The 5,722-nt window shown below is 35.9% G+C and overlaps 1 non-coding gene across 1 annotated transcript; it reads right to left on the reverse strand.

Moving 5' to 3' along the window:
* Positions 1-3,370: 3,370 nt before the first annotated feature.
* On the reverse strand, positions 3,371-3,535 carry LOC150086099 (U1 spliceosomal RNA). Its single transcript, XR_016547015.1, has one exon. It is a non-coding gene; the product is annotated as a U1 spliceosomal RNA (small nuclear RNA).
* Positions 3,536-5,722: the final 2,187 nt, after the last annotated feature.

Raw genomic sequence — 5,722 nt, forward strand, 5'->3', positions numbered from 1 at the left:
AATGTTTGTGAGTAACAGGGCAACTCGTTAAGCAGGCAAAGTTGTTCTGCTGTTCGAAGCCACATTCAATAAAGAATGTGTCTTTATTGAACATTTGGAGAATCTGAACGTCGCATAACAAGAGTGCTGATCTGGAAAAAAAGTAGAGATAGGGAGGTCATAATCCCCTTTTATAAGGCAATTGTCAGGTTGCATTTGGAATACTGCGTTCAGCTATGGAGATCTCATCTAAAAATAGACTTTGAGCTTCTTGAAAGGGTCCAAAGACGGGCAACTGGCATGGTGAGATCGGCAAATGGGCGACCATATGAGGAAAGACCAATTGTATTGGGCTACAGAGCTTGGCAACCAAGCACCTTAGTGGATGTCGTTGTCATAGGTTTTTTAGGAGCATCAGCGACTAACGCCATATTGCTTGGTATATGCTGTTTGTAATCAGTTCCGTGGTCGATTTTCAATTTGCTGGACGGAAAAACAGTTTCTGGGAGAAAAAAAAATCATTGCTACCCTCGCCTGAGACCGAATAACTCAGCCACGTTGCAAAAAAGCCCCATAAAAATTCCTCACATCATGACTCGAACGCAGGTCTTTTCTGATATAGCTAATCAAATTCCGGGATTGTCCCTGCAACCGGGGTGGTCCGGCCATCCTATGTGAGAGAGTGTGTAAAAGGTGTTCACTAGTGCAATACTAATGCAACTCGTTTTGAAGGTAAAGTTTGTGAGGCGGTTAACTTTATGACATTGCAGAATAAAGTTTCTGGTGGCTACGAAATGATCTTAGAGAGGATCCTGCAAACTCTTTAATAATTATTTTATTTTTCATTTATTTTAATTTTCATAGTCTAATTAAACTCTATAAGTTAATTGAATTATTAATAAATCCAGAATAACTATAATTTCACTTGTTTAATTTTATTAATCACAAATTAAAAGGAAAACAAACAAAAATAAAAATCCTCTTTACAATTAAATTCTTAAATTACTTAAATATTTAAACCCTCTACAACTATATAAATTCGTAATTTCATCTATTTAAGGATAATTATTGTTTTATCCAGGATTTATACCATATTTTTTTTATATTGAAACTGTTTTGTGTTTGTTTTAGTAGTAAAAAATCATAAAATAAATGTGGATCTAGAATTAGATTAAGGTAATTCTGGAATAACTGATGAATATTGGTAGGGTAATTCACGAGTCGATATAGAATTACCATAATATTGTTATTGCTAATATGGTTCTTATTCGCATTCTTCGTGATGTTATTCAATTATTATACCGACCACTTGGTGTATGGGTTCGTCCTTTACAATTTTATGTCGGTCTCTAGTTTCGCTACTTCGTAGTATGCTCACATGATGAACGTATTCTTTTCGATTCCCCATTTCATGCTTTGGCTTCTCTTTCTCTCCTGAATGGTTAGTAGCGCAATTGCTCAGAGAACACTTTCAGTTGGTGGACTCGACGGTCTTGCCCTGCAGTTGTGGTAGCTGTCTCCGATTTTTAGAATCTACCCCTCTGCCTAAGACCTGAAGGCAAACGACTTTATCCTTTACCACACACGATGCAATATGTTCAATACTTCTTCTTCTCATCTTAATCCAGCTATGGAAGTGGACATATTTAGGCTTTGGCTTCTGCATCCTGTGGTGGGTCGTAGTTTATCGGGGCGGCAACTGATGGCGCTATCTTCCTCAGCCGTCACTTAGAACTTGGGAAGGTAGGTCCGATGAAACGACTTTCGCATTTTTCCCTTCATGGCGGAATTCTAAGCCACATTTTTTTATGACCTACCTTAGCTTATCTAATTCCTAGGGCAACTATATTCAGAGTAGTTTATACTTTAGGAGTCTGTATTTCCAGGCAATTTATATTCATCCCATGCATTTTTCTTCTGCTACACTAAGTTCATATGACATCCATTTTGCTCTAAACGTTAAATAACTGTCTCCTCCATTCGTCATGACTGAATGAAGGAGCCTTAGTCATTCAGCAAGCAAGAGGCTAACAGTTCAGACAACTAGAGTCTGATGACGAGCTCCAGCAAGATTCCAGAAACGTTACTGAATTGTATAGTACATTAAGTCAATACGACTAAATCAGCTAACTTGTAAAACACTCACGTGGTATAGTGGTATATAGTGTGCATAGTGTTGGGGGAAAGGCGCCTCCCGTGATTTCCCACATCTGCGCCATATAAATTCTGTGGAGACAAACAGTATCACTGTGAAAGCCAGAAAGTGTAAATGAAGTATTGTGCAAATGAAGAAAGTGTAAATGAAGTATTCTGTTGTGTGTTCTGACTTTTGGCTGCAGGGTCCCTGGTGGGACCCCACTCACGTGGTATAATAGTGGTTATTTACAGAGAAAAATATTATTACACAAACTAATCCACTATTTCTTGCCCTCGTGAGTAGGACAGTTGGTAGAATCGCCGTCCTCCGTATACCTTAGGTTCTAGTCCCTTCCGTGACGAGGGGAATTTATGGACCGTTTTTTCACAACGTGGCTGAGTTAGTTGGTGTCAATGAAGGCAGCATGGTTTTTTGTCACAGAAACTCGGGTTTTTCGTCCAACAAACAGAAAATCGACCTCAGAATACACGCAATTTACAGATAGTATATAGGGAGAAATAGGGGGTTAGTCGCTGATGTTCCTGAAACAACAACCAATATTCCTTAATTCCGTACAGAATATACAATTAAAAACACGAGATAGTTTCCTTTTTTTAGCATGCAATCTTGAAACTATATTTATCGTATATTCCAGCATGTAAGTATACCTCTTTGTTTATAATAATCTTTCGATGCGAAAGAACAGAGCATTAACAGTCTTAACTACTTCCACTTTTCTTTAAGTTGTTACCTTAGTTATTATCCCAGAAGTTGCTGTGGCATTTCTGGATTTCTAATTTAAGGATTTTATTATTTTTGTTTAGTTGAAGATCTTCAATTTTCTCAACCCTCTTTAATTAAAAAAATAAATACTTTTAAAACACGCGTTTTTTAAAAAAATTATCACTTATTTTAAAAATATATATTTCTTCTGAAAATTAAAACAAAACGAATGAAATTTTAAACGTGCGCATATATTTAGATACAAATTGTACCCTTCAGTTTTCATAAATTTCCAAAATTTTATTTCAAATTTGCAACACAAAGTACACGTGATACTTTGCTTGCCCTCAACTTGGATTGGACGAATATTGTTGCATTTTGGCATCATGAAAACAACAAAATCTTTAAATTAGTAAACTATTAAAGCATGATCTTTAGACGTATGGAATTACATTATTGCCTTCGAGCACATGACCAACTTCTGAGCCATTGTGGTACAAATTCAAACCTTCCTAATTTTATTTAAATTAAGGGGGAAATGCGCGAACGCAGCCCCCTACAACAAAAATTACACGCTCCATCTATCCCAGTTTGGGAAAGTGGCAGGGGTCAGCCAACTCGTGTGTGCAATGAGAAGGCCTCTCCCTGGGGCTCCACCCTTTGTGATCAGTGGAAATCCCAGCGCCAGGTAAGTATGCTAAGCTCGTGTAAACGGTACGTACCATTATACACACATATATTAATTACTGTGGTGTGTTCGATTTATATTTAAATATTATAAATGTTCCAAGGAAAATATAAAAGATATTAATTAATTTTTATACGGTTATATGAATACTATATTATTTTATATGCAATAAGCTAAATATATAGGTACAATATTTTTCATAATTTTTACAGCAGCAACTGGGCTACTTCATGTGAAGAAAATGAAACTATAATTGTAGATATGTGCTGAAAATCATGGAGCTTGAGAAAGCTAGTGTCACACTTCCCTATTGAACTTAGTTATTTTGAATTGTAGCCATATTATAATTCTTAATAATAATATGAATGCCAACACCCATAAATCACCACACCATTCCCCTCTGGCTGTAGACACGTCACAAGATGGTTGGTGACGTATACTGATACCGTCTATATCATGATTATGAAAAATAAGGTGAATGGCAATTTATTTTACATCGTTTCAGGCAGTTTAAATTACATTTTCTTGAAATATTTGGTGCTACTTTCTTTGAGCAAAATTTTATAATTTTTCTAAGATTTTTGTATCCTTCCATTCCGTATGGCTTGAAGTTGAAAAGCCTATCTTAACTATAGTAGTTTATATATATTATTCCGAGATACAAAAATAGTTCGATGCTTTTAACAGAACTTCGCATTATATAAATTGGGATCTATGTGGAGGAATTAGCACAATAAACATTAGACAATTTTCATTCCTATTAATTATATTTTGTTTCCATGGCGTACAAAGTAACGTCACACCCGTGTTGGGTGTTTTTGACATTAGGACCAGCGTGTGTTTACATTATGCCATTTGTGGTGGTGTCAAATTGTTAAGAAAGAGAATATGTATACTGTACTGTACTCTAGTTTGAAAATAAAAATTATGACACCATACCATTTCTACCTACAATTTATGTTAGAGCCAGTAAATTACAAACACTCAAAGTCTATTGTCAGGCCACATTTGTAATATGTGAGAATGTATTAAATATTTTTATACACTGCAGTAGTGAATTTTATTTAGAGTAGTGCAATACCAAGAAGCCTCCGTGGTCAGGAGCGAAGCAGCACACGCTCTTAGATTAGATCGGAGTTCAAGCCCCTAATTGCTAAATATGGTCGATCTGCCAACCTGCACTGGACCAGGGTGGCAAATTATGTTTCATTTCCCTGAAGGTGAACCGTTGAAGAGGCTTCATCCTGCAGTAGATTAATAATTGCTGCAGTTAACTTTTTTTTTTTTTTTAGTGCAATATCAAAGCAACTCGTGGTGGAATGCACCAAATAGCAATGAACATGATTCAAGTCGAATTCGAATCACTGTAAAAGGATTTATAGGTGATTGTTCAGAGCTTCTGAAGACATAGTAAGTTTTCTGATTGTGTAAGATGATGTGTGTGTGTGTGTGTTTTTATACACAATTTTTGTCAAAATAATTGATAATCAATGTAAATAATAGGAAAATTTGAAAGAATAAAAAATAATATAAAAAGTTTTATTAAATCCAGATGAACAAAAATCTCGTTCACTCTTGCACTGCTATTTGAGATGATACGAATAAATAAAGCCACATATTCAGAAAATAATAATAAAAAAAATATATATTTTTCCCCACCACTTCAACAACTGAAAATCTTCACCATCGTCAAAAATTAGTTGTGGAAATTTCATTTTAATGTTATAATTTCATCATTGCAAATCCATATTTTCATCACTTGACTTTCCCACATCAAAGAAACCGTCTTTGTAACGTGAAGTTAAACATAAATATCCATTTTATTTTTTTAATTATCTGTCCCTCTCCTCCTATTTGACATAAAACATTAAACTCAGGAATAATTTTAAGTCGAAACTCCAGTGCCAATGTCTTGATGTTATGTGATTCAGTACGATCTGATAATAAAGTTTTGGCATCAACGCCACACCAATCAATAAGACACTGAACTACACTGAGTGGACAGAAATCATGGGATACCTACTTAGTACGGGTAGGCCCACCTTTCTCCCGGATAAGGGAAGTCACACGGTGAGGCATTGAGTCCACTAGTTCACAAAAGCGTTCCACAGGTATTTCCATCCATGCTTGCTGCACCGCTGTCCATAATTCCGTCGCATTCCAAAGCTCGAACGGACCTTTCCACAGCATCCCAG

Source organism: Mastigoproctus giganteus, chromosome 5, assembly GCF_048544385.1.
Source record: "Mastigoproctus giganteus isolate SK-2022 chromosome 5, ASM4854438v1, whole genome shotgun sequence".
In the NCBI taxonomy this organism is placed as follows: domain Eukaryota; kingdom Metazoa; phylum Arthropoda; class Arachnida; order Uropygi; family Thelyphonidae; genus Mastigoproctus; species Mastigoproctus giganteus.